Source organism: Pipra filicauda, unplaced genomic scaffold (assembly GCF_003945595.2).
Source record: "Pipra filicauda isolate LSUMZ 115617 unplaced genomic scaffold, ASM394559v2 scaffold252_size1811890_pilon, whole genome shotgun sequence".
Classification (NCBI taxonomy): domain Eukaryota; kingdom Metazoa; phylum Chordata; class Aves; order Passeriformes; family Pipridae; genus Pipra; species Pipra filicauda.
The window spans coordinates 1,474,982-1,491,073 of record NW_024104368.1 but is presented as its reverse complement, the minus strand read 5'-3'; the positions used below and the strand labels follow the sequence as shown (position 1 = coordinate 1,491,073).

Below are 16,092 nucleotides of genomic sequence, written 5' to 3'. Positions count from 1 at the left end.
CAACTTGATTCTCTAGTTTTGCCTCTGAAATACCTAAATATCAAGGCTCTTAATGAGAATAGAAGTGAAATCTTTCTCAAATTAATGTTCACTGGTTTTTGTGCTATGTCCAAACAGAAGGCCAGTAATCTCCTTCAAACAATTAACATTTTGTGTTCAGAATAACATTTACAGTTTTGAAAACACAAAGTGTCTGCTTCATTCCTTGTGTTGCCAGACTTAGTTTTAGGGAGGATCTGAATTTCCAGTCAAGGATTGGTATTCACATTGGTCTCGCAGAAGACTTGCTAAATTTCTGTATAATAACTATAGCTTTTGAATGTGGCTGCTCCATCTGGAAATGGTAACTGAGATACAAGCCATGTAGACAGGCTCCTGTATTGCAGAGTGTCATGGTTTGAGAGCTTCAAAAATCTAATTCCCTAGTCAAAGCCCCCTTCCACATCTCAACCTAGTATAAGATGTGTTTTCCAGACAACCACACGAGACTTAGAATGGGGGAAAGGGAATATATTACAATGACTGTACACATAAATATTATAATAAATTACACACATGATCTCAACTATCTTTACTATGAGAGATCAGTATTTACAATGGATCAGATCTCTTCTCCCTTCCAAATAAAAGTCCAGGAGGGAAGAAGGAAAGATCCCTTCTTCAGAGCAGCAATATCTCTAAGGCAGCAGGTCTCTCTGTCTCTATGCAGCAGCTGTAACTGGATTGTTGTAGCTGGATCTCTTCTCAATACACACAAGGGGGTCTCCAAGCCCCTTGGCCCGTCGTCTCCAAACGAGGGTCTTCAAGACACAAGGGGGTCTCCTTTCACCCCTCTTGGCTCTCCTTCGACTCCAAGCGAAGGCCTCACCTGTGGACTGCCAGCAGGGACTACACTCGCTTCACCACGGGCATATCACGAAATGCAGGGGCATCTTTGTGAAAGTCCCTTCCTCAGGGGGGTTCACCCCTGAGTCAGAACATCTTGGGCAGCATTCAGTTGAAAGCCTTTGCCTCAAGAGTTCTACCAGAGCTCCTGTGCTCTGTCTCAGGCTGCTAGGTTTGTCAGCAGCAGCGAGGGGGGCCAAGGTCAACCCCCCCCACATTCCTTCTCCATCCCGGTCCAGCTTCAGGACGTCTTTGAGTTTCTCAGCTCCTCTCTCTCTGGTGCTGCAGCACTCCAAGGCTCCTCTCCTTAACAGGCGTCCATCTCCCTCCTTTCTCGGAGGTCTCAGAGGGGTATGGGGTTTTATTCCAGTTCTTACCCCAACTTCCTCTCTCCCTGTTGCTCTCTTGGCTTTTCTGAGACAACTCGGTGTCTTCCTTACTCAGCTGCATGCTGTTTCTGCTGCTTCAGTTATCTCTTGGCTCTTAGCCACAGTCTCTGGACGCTGCGTCTGCCGCTGCTCTGTCTCTGCTCACTCACAGTGGAGAAAACTTTTTTTAGCTTTCTAGCTGCAGATACTTAGCCCAGCCTCACGCTGTTCCAAGTCCCTGCAGCCCCCCCCAACCAGGGGCTGGGGGGCCCAGAGGCCCCAAGGGGCTCCGAGCCCCTTTCCTTGTGGCCTTAGAACATGGCTACCACTTCTACCACCAAACTACAACAACCTTCTCTTCCGTTTGCTTGTGGTATGTTTATATTTCGCAGAAGCGCTCATTGGATAAAACTTCAAAACTTCCAGGGTCACCACCCCCTGGGGTTTTACCATTTTATAACTGCAGGGGGAAAACCGTTTTCCCCCCACCACACAGAGCCAGGGCCTATCAGTTTTTTCCAACCTAGAGGTATCCTGGTTATGGAAAGCCTGTAACTGTTGCTAAATTTTTAAGGATATTTTCTGGCACAAGTGGTGTTGTGGGAAGGATTCATAAGTCACAGCTCTTGACATGTAATTGCATTCAGTAAATTTTTCCTAATACATGAATCATTATTCACTACATTTGACTGTTAATTAGCAATAGAGATTAGTATTTCAAGATATTAATAATGGTATTGACATAGGCAAAGTGTTGCTAATTGACGTCACGACAGCAGTGTTTGCATAGTGACCTAATGGCTTAAAGCAGTGCAAGGTTTTAATGGAGTATCTCACGATTGTTTGCTGTGAGATGCTTTGCACTAAAAATGGTCTGGGGTGAGCAAAAGAAAAGAAAGCTTGAGTTTCGTCTGTGTTTCACATGCTAACTGCTGTTTTTGACTTCCCCGTAGAATTGCTCCATGTCAAGTATTTAGGTCTCAGAATGCTGACCAGTCTCACGTCCCTTTTGCTGGAGGTGGCTCCTGTTAGACCATTTGAATTGGACCTCCTTGCATAGCTGGTTGAAGTCTTGTTTATAGATTATGCCAGCTATGTTTTCAAGAGAAGTGGAAAGGGTAACAACGTGCCATCAGCCAGTCCCCTGGATTTGGTGTGGTTTTAGTGGAATTACTGTAATTCTCATGTTCAGGTTGTTAGTGGCTTCAAGCAGAAACCCTTAATCCTCTGCATATTGGCAGAATAAAACCATGTCATCCCTTTGTGGGCCGTTACAAAGTATTAATATTTTTATATATATGTATTATTGTCCTCCAGACACCAGCTTCCAAGCCAAATGCAGAACTCTGCAATCTTCCAGTCAGTCCCCACGTGTAGCAAGTGTGCAGTAGATGTTAGCTCTTTGGTCAGGGAGGACACATTATCATGGTGTGTGCCCAAGGCACTGGGATGAAAACTTACGTTGATTCCTTTTCTCCAGGTATCATCAGTGCAGACTCAAATGGCTTAGCAGAGAGTTTGACAGGGAAGCACATCTCTGGGGCAAAGCACCTCCGTGTTTCCAAGTGGGCAGAAAGTAGTGCCATAGAAGCTGGCCACTGAGGGGAAAACTTCTCAAACAAATCCTTATTGGACTTAATATCTGTGGGGCCTTGCCTGCTGCCATTTATCAGTAGGGAGGCTCAGGAAAGGGTGATGACTCTTTCCATTTAAGCCATTTGATGATCAATTTTTATGAATAAGTGTGCAATCCTTTTATTGGGTACTATTGAGTTTCTTGAAAATAAATATAACCTGGTTCTAGTTAAAAGACAAGCTAAAAGGGGGAAAAATACTCTACTTTGCATTTTTATGTCAGTCTCATTTTTTTTTAATCTCCATTAATTTAAAGAGTTGAAACAATTTAAAAATAAAAGCATTAAAATGAAATATGTTCTTAAGATGCAAACCAGTCTGTCAGCTGACAGCTCCGAGTAGACTTCATAGCTGAGCCTCTGAAAAAAGTAGTTTAAAAGGAAAATTGTGACAGTCTAGTAGTTGTGGCACTAACTATGCCATTTTCTTCTGAAAGCCTCTACCTGCAAAAATTAATCAATTTAGCAGTATTTGGGTGGGTTTGCAGATTAATGCAGGCTTTAATACAGTGAGCTTGTCTTTGCTAACACTGTGGGGTGGGGAAGCAGCTGTGGGAACTGAAGATTGTCATGGCAGTGTAAACCTGCATGGTAACTGAAGCTGTGTATGGAAAGAGAAATGATATGTGCAGTGCATGCTTATTACACATTGATTAATTATTGCATTCGTAAATACACAGTCTCCTTGTAGATTGTATAATAAGTTGCATAACAACTGTCAGTTTTTAATCAGCAACACTGTACAGCCGACTCAGACACATTACGGTGTGGCTGTGGGGAGGCAGAGAGGGAAAGATGGGGAAAAAAGTATGTATGAGACAGAGGTGGTGTTAGTTTGTGAGCTGACGCTGAGGGAGAGCAGATTTATGGTAGACATTAGTGATTGCACTCTCAGCCCACCCTTCTTCCCCCTGCAAAAAAACAAAAACAAAAAAAAAACCACACGAAAAAAACCAACACCCTGAGCTAGCCTGTTCCTTACTTCTGTGTGCTTATTTAAATTAATTTTTGCAGACGACTACATGAGGTTATTTTGAAAGGGAAAGGCATAAATCTTACGGTGTGTTTGTGGAGCCCCCTGAGCAGAGGGAACACAAGGAGTTCTTACTGAAAGCATTGCCCTGAAAATCTCTAAAATCTTTGGAGTATTGCTTAAAGTAAAGGACATTTAAACAGCTTGTAGGGAGCTATTTTATATAAAATTAAATCGCTGTGGCCTTTTTTTTTTTTTTTTTTTTTTTTTTTTTTTTTTTTTTTTTTTTTTTTTTTTTTTTTAACTTGCCAGCTTCTCCTTCAAGCATCCAAGTAACTGCTGCCCGTAACAGCTCAGAAAGTGTGCTTTATGAACTGAAGTTTTTCTGATTTAATTAGAGAAAAATATATTTTGTAGCATGTTTGCTTTGGAGAAGTGTCTTTTTGAGGGCTGTAACAATTAAATTCTAACCATTCCCATTGCAAACTGTGTACATGGTACCATGGGAGTCTTTGCTATGTCCTCCCTTGAGCAACTGTGTCAGAAAATTATCATCCATTCAAACAACCAAGGTTCTCTGTCAACAATGGGGAAAAGCAGCCTCCTATTCCCGTAAGAGTTGCCTTTGTTTTTATAGCATTAACACTGCAGTTTAGTATATTAAAAATGCCCTAAAGAAAAAGGAAAAAAAATAACTTTTGGTGTGCTCTCTTGAATTTCTTGTATATGCTTTCCACTAAAGAAATGCCCAGCTCAGAAAGGCAAAATGTGTGTATTACTTTTTGCATCTTAGTAGTTTCACTACAAGTCAGTGGAGCCAATTGCCTTGTAAGAGCACCACACAAATTTAAGCCTGCAGTGTGGGCACAGGAGTTAAACATTTAGTTGCCTCCTCCTTAACGCACACAAATACACCAGCACATTCTTCTTTTTAAGGCATGGGCTTAAGAGTTCCGTATTTGTACTTTCCTGGGTTGGAACCACTAGAAGGAAGATGGGTGGATCAGGTTTTGCATGTCTGTTCACAGAACTGTGTGCTGTCGATACCACCTTTGCATTTAACTTTTCTGTAGGTTTTAACGTTAAATTTTAAAAGGGGCGGGGGAAAGGGGAAAATCCAGGTAGGAATAGTAGGAAGTACGTAACACGTAGGTACACACACACAAAACAATTGCATTTTTTGCCTCAAAGGCAAGAGCAAGGCTTTCCTTTTGCTTTTCCGATCCTTGTCTACCCCAACCATTGTATGCTACTCTTAACTCTGGAGAAAGGAAAGGAGAGATGGAATAATATGACAGAACGACAAAACCAGCAGGCATAACAGAAGAGACAGGAAAAATATTCACAGGTCTCAGCAGCTATTCTCAAGATCAAAGCAAAATTCTTTCTGCCTTTTCAAAATTTGGAATGTAGAAGATGTTCCCCAGCAAGAGCCTTCCACTCTTGTATCTCTCAGCAAATCAGAGAGCTCAGTTTGCAAATCAAGCAGTGTTTGCCTTTCACCATAGTACAACCTTGCAGAGCTCTTGTGTGCTGCTGTTGCCACTTCTGTCTCGGGGATGAGGGCTGAAAGCTGCTCAGCTCTCTCCTCTCTTCTCTTCTGAAGGGAACACCGGACCCATTTGGTGTCCCACAGGCCAGACACCTCCTGCCCAGAGCTTCCCACTGCTTCCAGGACAGAGAAACTGCGTCTCCTTGGTCGGAGGATGTGTAGCCTGCACAGCGCAGCGGGATGTGTACCCTCTGCTTCACTGCAGCTCATCATAGTGCCATCTGCCCCCAGCACAGCTCTCTGGTGAGGGGGAAGGCAGGGCCAGTCAGGTGGGTGCTGCAGCTCATCCCCTCCTCTGCTGGCTAAGCAGCCAAGGAATTTCTGGTAGCTCCCTAGGAGGCACAGCTGGAGAAGGTACTACATGCCCTGCCAGTTCTGCAGTTGCTTAGCTGAGCTAATTTCCTTTAGGTTTGAGTCTGATTTTGCGTGGTTTGTCTCTGTGGTTTCAGTGTTGACATCATTGATGATGCCTCCAGGTCAAGACTTTGAGTTAAAAAAAAAAACCAACCATAACCCAAAACAAAAAGTACAATTAAGGGTGTAGGACTGCTCTCAGATTTCCATTTAGTTTCATCAGAGGGCCTAATCCTTATACATGAGGAGGGGCACTCACAACTCTCTCAGTAGTTGGAAGGATAGTAGCAGACACTTTGCACAGGGTGAGGTGAGAATAAAGAAATTGAATGAACCAGTTTGCATTACACTGCAAAGATTTTTCATCTCCTGAAGGGCTGTGTTTTGTTAATGTTTTTGGTTGATGACCTGAGAAATGCAGGAGTCTGAAATGAGTGCCATTATTATTGTAATAATATTGCATCTCATGGTGTGCTGTTATTGATGCTATCAGTTCCTGTGATTTTCAAGACACTTTTCAAATGTCAATGATCTGCACTTGCATTTGGAAATAAAGAGGCAGGATTATCTGTATTTTACAGATAGGATAATTCACGTTAATCATTCATAGAGTGGCCACTGGTTTTGAACATACTAATTTCGGGATGTTCTTGTAGAGTCTTTTATATTAATTATCTTCTCACAGTGTGTGTGGGGAGGTGCAGAGGACAAGGAGAGCTGCAGACCTGGAGGCTCTGTAGTAACAAGGCCCATAAGTAGGACTGAATGAGAAGACTTCAGATGAATTGCAGCAGAGTCATGTTAGGCTGTACAAAATTAATGGCATATTTCTTAGAAAACAGCCCCCTGCTTATATGCTGTCATCACCTCTGACTCAGATACTGAATGCCCTATTTGGTAGGAACCCCACCACACTCCTCTGCATCCTGAGTACATTTTGCAAAGATTGCCAAGATACTACTCATTTTTCTAAATTTGTTACCACACAGATGGCATGAGAAGTGCATTTCTGAAGGACTGAGATGCTGCAATGGGAAGCTAGGCTTTCTGGGAAGCATAAGTCTGGCGCTTTGAGATCTCCACGTGAAAAGCGTCAATATGGAAAAATACTAATGTTTCAGTTAAACAGTTTTTGTAACCAGTAGAAATTAACAGGGAATACTGAAGCTCACATTCCCTGGATTCTCATTTTAAAGGTTAGTAAACAAGCTGCACCACTTGGTTAAACAATCTATTTTCTCACCATGTGGAAAGATATTTTAAAATGAAGGAAAGTCTGTTAATCTTACCTGAACCTTGGCCCTGAGACAAGGGCACATATACTATTACTAAGAGGGGGTAAAAATCAAAAAAATCCAAACAAGAACTGTAGGTGCTAGTGGGGTTTTAAGCACTGAGCTGTTGAATCACTCTAAAATAGGTTGCTACTTCCCAACCTATACAGTCTTAATTTATCCTACCTCTTCCTTTACTGAAAGTGCTGTTGGAGTAAATTCTTAAAGTGACAGCCTTCTGGAATTGCCATGGTACCCCAGTAAATCAGGGTTTGTCAGCCCAAACATCTCAGCTGATTGCAGCTGCCATGGTAACAGATGAGGAGGAGGCACTCGCTTCTGGAGGTAATTAGGTTCCAAACTGTGGAAGGCTCTGTAGATCAAAAATAGTGCTTTAGGCTTCCCTGGGTACCAGTTGGTAGCCATGGCCAGCTATAAAACACCACACTTTAAATAAATAAATAAAAAACTAGAGGATTGTATTGTGCCGTGCCTGCTGGGTTTTGGTTGCTGTTAGCATGCAACTCCAATGCATTGCCATTTGAGAAAATTCAGACTTGAGCTGAGAAAGCAATGTACCCCTGTGGCCAAAGGGAAAGGACTCCTTGAAGTGTGCAGACCAGGGGAAGCTGGAGGAATTAATCTTTGCTGTTTTCTAAGACCGTTTCATTTTTCCAACTGTTTTGTTATGTTTCTTTTCATTTCTTTTTCCCCCTCACTGGCCTTAACTGACAAAGAGAAGACATGGGGTAATCTCTTAGATAAATCATGTCTTGAAGTGGCCTTAGAATCGCTGAACGCATGACGTGCTGAAAACTGTGCAGGGAAAATCCAGGTTGATTACTCCATCCATTACTTTACAAGCGTGAAAGTGGCCAGCTCCACCTTGTCAGGGGGAAGCAACTGGACAGCCTTTGGCAGCCTTTTGCTTGTAGCTTTTCCAGTGGGAGAAGGCCTATGTGCAATATACTCCTGTCATCTGATTTTTTTTTTTCTGAAATTTTGAGGCTTGTTGAGAACAGTAGCTACTAGTTTGTACCCCGGGAGGAAGTGTTGAGCAAAGATGGATACGTTGCTGACAGTGGTGTCCGCTGGTTGACATGCATGCTACATTTATTACCATGCAGGCCCATAGAAAGCTGTCCTGGAACAGCAAGAAGGGCAATCAGTGAAGGTGCAGCTTTAGGCCCTTGGGTACTGTCCCCTGCTTTTGATGAAACAGGTTTTGGACCATGAAAAGCGTTATCTGAGGTGCCCGAAGAGCAAAGTTTAAAGCCAGGCATCTGCATGCTCCTCATGGCACCTCCTGCCCATTACCTAAATTTCTGAAGTGATAAACATCAGAGGTGCTTTTGCTTAGTTGTCCTGCATCTTCAGTCCACCTGAATATGGCAGTCTTATGAGGCCATCACAGGGACTGGCTGTCAGATGCTTGGTCTCCTTAAATGAGGCTTAAATCTATGTAGAGCATAGCAAAAAAGGTTTATTCAGGCTAAACGGACTTACACTATCTTAAGATAAATAACAAAGCAAAACTTTGTTTTGAGTAGAACGATACATTCATCCTCCTTCTGTTAGTTTTGTGGATAGAAATAATGTCTGGAGAGCTGTGAGGTAAGATGACTTTGAAGTAATGCATCTATATCACTTTCTTTTACTTCTTTCTTTCTTCATGTTACAAAAGAGCTCAGTCTGTGCCTGAGGTCAAAATTGGGTTTATACACAGGGGATTGTCTATTCTTTAGGACATTTCAAAGCGTTCATTCAGCACATTTTTGACTGCATCATTTGTGGAATCTTTGGAGCTTGAACTCCATATTCTGTTCCAAGACTTGTAAAACCAGCACTGGCTTATACCACACCCTGGGATTTCTGTGTTTCTTTGCAGGGCTGGAAGGACTCTGCAGACCCCACTCACCTTTGCATGCTTGCAGTTTGGCATCCATAGCTTGGCTTTCCATTTCGTGTGATCCCTCTGTGATATCACATGCAAATAGGCAAAAGGTGTGCCTTGGACACAAATCATTTCCTTGCCAGCATAAAAAATACGGACTGATGCAGACAATGTTCCTGGATGATCAGTTCAATGTGGTCCTTAAATTTAAGAGTGAGTTTGGTTACTGGAATAACCTGAAGTTTATTTCAACCTCTTTGGGGAAAAGAGGGAAGGAATGGCAGTTCTCGAAAGCAGTGACCCAAGAAAAGGTTTTGCTGCCCATTATGATTCAGGAGAAGGATTTTTTGTATCAGTAAGCTGAGTGCATAAGAAATGCCAGGGCACATCTGTGATGTAAAGAAAGGGCAGGATATGGAATTTGATTAGATCCATCTTCTATGCATTATGTATAAGATAATACATTGGTGTCAGTTATATACAGTAGAAGCCTTAATTCAGCCGGAGTCCTGCAGACATCGTAAACTGGGAGACAGGGAGTAGTTTATGGGCAGTAGTAGTCTCCAGACTGAATTATAGCCTCAGCATTCAGTCTGTTACCGAGAGTTGCAGTTGGTAGTAGACAGTATATTACCATGCTTTTACCGAGAGTAGGACTGGTGACAAAGAAGGGGAAAACTTTATCACAGAGACACTGTGAGAAATGGAGGGTTGAATTATGGGCAAGGCAACCATAGAAAACTATAAAACTAATGCAAGGAAAGAAGGGAGGATTTGGAGCTGGCCGGAAGAGGAGATGGAAGAATGGGAATAGAGTTTCCCCATGTGATCACTGGTCTGCCCCTGTGCCCTGTCCTCCCTGCCTTGGGGCAGGATGTGGCATCCCATAGTGGGCAGGGACTGTCTCTGCCACTCCCATGCCTTTTTATGTTCTGATCTCTCATAGTGAGGAAATGGGCTTTCACCCCAATGCCTAAGATTTTTAATGTTCTTTCTAGATTGTTAGCCATAATTGCAATTGCTGAATATTCTTGCTGGCCATATAAATAGTCAAATCCTTTCTGAATCTCATTACGTCCATGGTTATGATGACTTCTAGGATCTTGAAGTCCAGCAGAATAATAGCTTATTGTATGAAAAATGATTGTCAGGTTTTAATTTCATTACTATCCTTTCTCACTGTGAAGACAAAGACATCCAAGCTACCTTTGCCATTACTGTTCCTTAGCTTGTGTGCATTTGTCATTCCTTCTAACTTATCTGCTCACCAAGTTATGGTCTTTCAAATATTTCCTTTCATGGAAGTTGGTTTGGAGTTTTGTCATGAGTATGTGAGAAGGTTCTCCTTTTCCCCTGAATACCCATAATTCTGCATTGCCACGTTTGAGGCAAGATGAGCTATAGTTCAGGCTGCATCTACCTATATAAAGGCAAGATCATTTATTTATTTTATTTTTATTATTTGCCTTTTTTTTTCCTCCCCCCTGTCAGGTCTACTCAAATGCTGAAGGGTTGTTTGAGTTTTTTTCTTTTTTCTTTCTTTTTATTTATTTTTATATTTAAATTTTATTTTAAGCCAAACAAAAGAACACATGGGGGGGGGAAAAATTGTTTGTGATAAATTTGGGAGTTTGAGGCCATTTCTCTTTAGAAAGCCTCCTTCCTCTCTTCCTTTCCCGGAGTGGCTTTGAATTATGCAGAATGTCCCATTTGACTCAAGTATTACACCCACACAAATATAATTATGTCCTGCCCCAAAACACCTGCTCTGCTTCTGATAAATCATTAGTTCTCTTGGTCACTTGGAACAGATTGTTCTAATTAAATGGTTACAATGGGGCTCAGCTAGTACTGACGGAAAGTAAAGTTTGGTCCTCAATACTAGCAAATATGTGGAGTAAAATATAAAAGCATCCGTTAGGTTGGAGGGAGCAAGCTTAGTTCTCGAAAAAATATAGTGCTAGTTGCAGTTATCCAGGGTCTGAGTCACACACATGTGAGAGCATTATGTTCTTGATGTTGGTGGACTGGAGGTGTGCTCAAGTTGGTATCTTGGGTGATTTTCCGATGAGTAATGGAGAATTTAATGTACAAATGCAGATGAGTAATCTTCACCATTGGTGTTTTGGGGAGCAGGGGAGACATCTTTAGAACAAAAATTCCTGCCGGTGACAGAAGTGCACCTTGACACTCTTTTGAATTAGTGGCAAGGTTGCTGACAGCTGAACACAGGCATCTAATATCCAAGACACCTTAAAAAACCCCCAAACCCCTTAACTATACGTACACACGAAGAATATAGGTCACCTTCAATGTAGTGGATTAATCTGAGCTCTGGAAAATCAATTTCAGTTGATTGGTTGCACTTGTAGCTAGATGTAAAGAGTTAAAGCCAAGCACCAAGCAATGCAGACTAATGCCTGTCATGTTGGGCTGCAATCCAGAAAACACTTTGGTGCCTGTGTAAGGCCGTGCATGTGACAAGAGCTGTGTGAAGTTGGCATGGAGGTAGAAATCTTCCAAGAGATATCCGCAAACATCATTTTTGTGGCCTGGATGGTGTCCATGTGGCAAAAGGACCCAGTAGTTCATCTCACCAAATCACTGGAAGTCAAGGGGACCTAAGAGGGCAGCTAAGCCACCACCTACTTTGCTGCAAACCACATGGGTTGGTGAGCCAAGGGTGGATTGCATCCTAGTCACCCCTCCCTCCACATCTACTGACTGCAGTCTTCTGTGCCCAGAGGTGGCTGAGGTGAAACTGAAGTTGTAAACACTTATTAATTATTTAAAAACCGAAAGTACTCTATAAAGGGTAAAGGCAGAGGAAGAGGATGGAGGGTTTTGTTTTATAGTGCTTAAAAGGAACTTTGTTGCATCATCTTACAGATTCAGTGCCAGTTGACCCAGCGTACCGCAAAGCTGTTTCTTTGTCAGGAAACTTTGGGTTGGAGTAGAAACCTCCTACACCTAGTGTATCCTTCAGAAGAACCCACGTTATTTGTGCTAGTATTGAAAATAGGTGACATAAATGCCTGTAGCTTAAATTTTAAAGGTTTAAACACTTAAAAGTAGCCATTACAGCCAGGAACCTGACTCCTGCTGAACTGGCATGAGTCCTGTGGTCTCGATGTCCAGAAATTTCTTTTGGAAATGGAAGTTCACTCTTAAGTGGCTCTAGTGCCTTTTAATATTTTGCTCATGATCTAATTTGGATCTTAAGTATACCAATTTGGAAACAGCCTGCCTGACATGAAGCTATGAGTTTTTTAAACTCGTATGGTTTAATAAGATTAACTTGCTGCAGTTCTGATACAGTCTTCAGTGAAAGCTTATTCAAATTAAGAATCAGTCAGAGGGGAAGTAGCCTCAAGCATAAAGTAGGAGTGAGGTGGTGCCAAAAATCAGGGCTCCGAGAGGCTTTGTTGTCTCAGCCTTCAGTGAGAGCAGAAACCTTTAGCTGCCAAATTAATGCACTAAAGGGGAAGGGGGGAAAGCATAATTAAGAGATGAAAAACCAATATTCCCTTTTTCAGCTGTCTTCTTTGGAGATGTACACAGATATGCACACATAGAAATGGATACATAGTTCAAAAACTTTCATTTTTGAGACTCTAGAATATGTATTAAAATATGTGGGAAGTCTGCTTGAATTATGAAGAATAATTCACAAAGTATAGCAGGGTCACTAAAATGAATGAATAAATAAGTGAGTTTGAGGAGTATACCTGCCAAATCTGTGTTTGGGGGCTGTTCTGCATAAAAGAATTAATTCATGTTTTTTAATCATGTTAGTTTCTTCCAGTATTTCCTTGCATTTCAGCAGTATCTCCACCATGAATTTAATTCCCTCAGTGTTGGTATGGGAAATCCTGATTGTGTAACCTCTTTTAACCCAAGGTTATATATTAATCCCCTTTCTCCCAAGGGGACACCCTCAAGTTTGACAAGTACCCTGCGATTTTCAAATGTGTTACCATATTGATAACATGTATTTGGAATCAGGACCTTTCTGGTTCTGATTTGAATTCTGAGCACGTTGGGCATTTTTTCTTCTTCCATGAAGAGGAAAATTCTCGGCAGAGTTTCCACGCATAATTTCATTCCACTGTTTCAGCAGGAATAATGCAGCTGTGAAAGAGGAATGTGAAATCAAGAGCATATCATTTTTTGAATATCACAGATTTTATTAAGGGTCTTACAGGAAGGGGGAAATCTATAGGACAGATTGGTCACAGTCCAGTGTTGCTCAGCGAGAAGAGAAACAAAGCGGCAGCGGCTGCGGTGCTAATTTAAAGACGTGCTTAGCATTGGCCACAGGAATAGCTGGAGAGCTTAGATGTGAGCATGAGGCCCTGAAGTAAACATTGGGTAATTTTGAAATCCTCATGCTGCTACAGGGGTCATCATCAGCTGTTGGTGGTCCATGTGAGAGCCTAACTAAAACAAAACGGTACAAAAATACTGTCAGCACACCGGAAAATAAAAGATTTTGAATCACTGAGATTTGCAGGGTTCTGTCTTGTGTAATGGTGATAAAAATACGCCTGTCCTGTCTCCTATGGCATTTAAAAAAAGCAAAATGATGGTCTGCTGAAGTTGGTTGCTAAACGGTGTAGCCTGGTTGTCTTTATATGGGTAAAGCTATTGCAGTAATGGTTAATTTGCTTGAAAAAAAACAAAGAGTAGCTGGAACATTTTCTTTCTGTAGAAGTGTACAAAATCTAGTTTGGTGACATGAAGTATTTCTTCTATGCTTTTTTTTTCATCTCCCAGATGGCTATTGGCAAAATAGAAAGTATACAGTATGATGTTTTAAATATATGCATTTCTTTTATGTGCAACATTTGGCATGTTTGTATATACATCTAGATTGACTGCATATATGTAGAGAGGGATGTACATATAAGAAAGTACAGCAACATGTGCACAGAAAAATAGCAAATGACAGCCTTTTTTAAAGAGAAAACTGCACATTTCTTGCCTTACATATTTACAAAGAGAAGAACTGATTTCATATCAAGGAGGAAGAAGAAGCAACACACAGTCTTTTCAGATTTAATACCAGCATCAACATCCAGAAGACCCCAAAGGTATTGCAGCATACTAGCAAATCCAGATTTTATTATGATACAGATGTTGGTCATTTGGTTTTCTTCAAAAACCACGAAGAAAGCAAGAAAGTTGTTCTGCCCTTGATGTCTGTTAAAGCTCTTGCTTCTGCACCACACATAATACTGAGAAATTACTGTCTTAATATCCCACACAGGTGTCATGACTGTCAGTGTGGCACCTCTAGACTTTTATGGCTGCTAATCAATGAACTCACACTGTGACAGTATATCCCACTTTTGCCCACTGTATTTAAGACCACAGTAGGGAAATGGGGTCCAAGGGAGCTGGCCATAATATGCCAAGAGTTTGGCCTTTGACTTAAATTTTTCCATCTTACCCAAGCTTTTCTTTTTATTATCATCTTATTATCATCTCATTATTAGGCACCAGAGAAAGCTGTAACTCTTGCTTTAACACTTCCTATTTTCTCCTGGCTTTTCATCTGCTGGACTTTTTCTTTCTTCCTAGGAGCTTCTCAGTGTCCTTCTGCTCCCAGGTGATCTCTGTGTTTTCTTTGTCACTGTGAGACCTGTGCTGTCGTTGCTTATTTCTGAGTATTCTTTGTCTTTTTTTTTTTTTTTTTTTTTTAATGTGGTTACAGGGACTTTCATTAGACTGTGTGGTGGTCTGGGTCCTGTACTGCTCTAGGTGAACCTCACTTTCCTGACTGAAGTTGGAGTGGCCTGATTTGCAGGTACTCAGGATCTGTTGTGTTCCATGCAGCCTTTGTATGGCTGCACCAGCAAATGCCTTCCATGGGGATAGCACCCTCAGGGAGGGCAGTTCCTACTATCAGTGACTCCCTACAGCTAGCATTACATGGGGAAGCAGGTTGGTAGGCACATTCTATTTTGGCACTGAAGAGGCAATCTTGTATTTTGTGGGGAATGTCACATAACTGGTAAGAGGGGGATTTCTTCAGTAGTCAGCCAGTATGGAATTTAGTTAATATTTTACAATGCTTTTGCTGTGTGACTCTGTTCAACCCCTTTGATCTTCCCAGCTCCTAATGAGGTGAGTCCCCTGACTTTTGCTAGTCTGTGCATGTGGCTCTGCCAGTGGTAGCAGGTCAATCCATGTTCGTATTACTGGCCTTAGGCTGTTTTCTGAGACGGCAACAACCCTGAGTGTGGAGGCTCTTCATGCTGTTTCAGCTCGGCTTCGAGTAAGAGATCATACTTTGCTGAGGCTCTGAGTAACTTGAGATGGTGTTCAAAGCAATGTGAGCAGCAGAGCAGGGTGAAAAATACAGGACTGTATGCACAGGAAGCAAAACCAGATTTGTTTGTAGCCTGGGTGCGATCAGTGATGTTTCTAACAGTATTTTGGAATACGAAGAATCTGATTCTGGAGGGTCTGGGGTAATGTGAAGCACCGTTGAGCTTTAGTAGCTCAGTTCAACCGAGAACATTTCCTAAATCGTGGTGGTTATCCTTGTGAGTAAATGTTAGCAGGCTCCAGCCTATCACTTTTCCAAGTCCCTTGCTGCAGCTTTCAGGAGGCCCCAGAAAGGGCAGAGAAGGAAGAGAAATGTGTGCTGGGCAATAGGGAGAGCGAGGAACGTTTTGTAGTGAAACGTTAATTTGAGGAATTGGCTTTCTCCATCATCTAGTGAATTCATTAGTCATGTAGAGTGAGGAAGTTGATTTATGGCTATTAACTATATTGAATTGACATACGTAGCTTCTTGAAATTTAGTGGCCAAAATTAAGCCCTCTCTAGGCATTAATAGATTAGACTGCTTAAAACAATTTAATTATTTATCCTATACAAATGGGATAGGATATTTCTAGAGTGATGCCTATACTGCTTTGGACATATTTTAGTGTACTTGTGACTAAAGCTATGTTTGTAAATCCTACTAATTGACTATTGGCACAGAGTGGTGGAGGAGGGGAAGGACCTTAGCTGAGGATTAAGAATTTTTAATTTTGGGGATTTAGGAGAAAAAAAGAAAAAAGAGGAAAAAGGATCTCAGTCTGGTTTGAGCTTACGCTCTCTTCTTCTGTCTTACTCTGCTTCCCATAAACTCTGTCAGTGTCT

The 16,092-nt window shown here is 41.7% G+C and overlaps 1 protein-coding gene across 24 annotated transcripts in view; it reads left to right on the top strand.

Annotated features, from left to right (window-relative positions):
* Positions 1 to 16,092, top strand: part of ADGRL3 (adhesion G protein-coupled receptor L3) — a 512,372-nt gene that overhangs the window by 237,391 nt on the left and 258,889 nt on the right. The gene's annotated exons all lie outside the window — the stretch shown is intronic.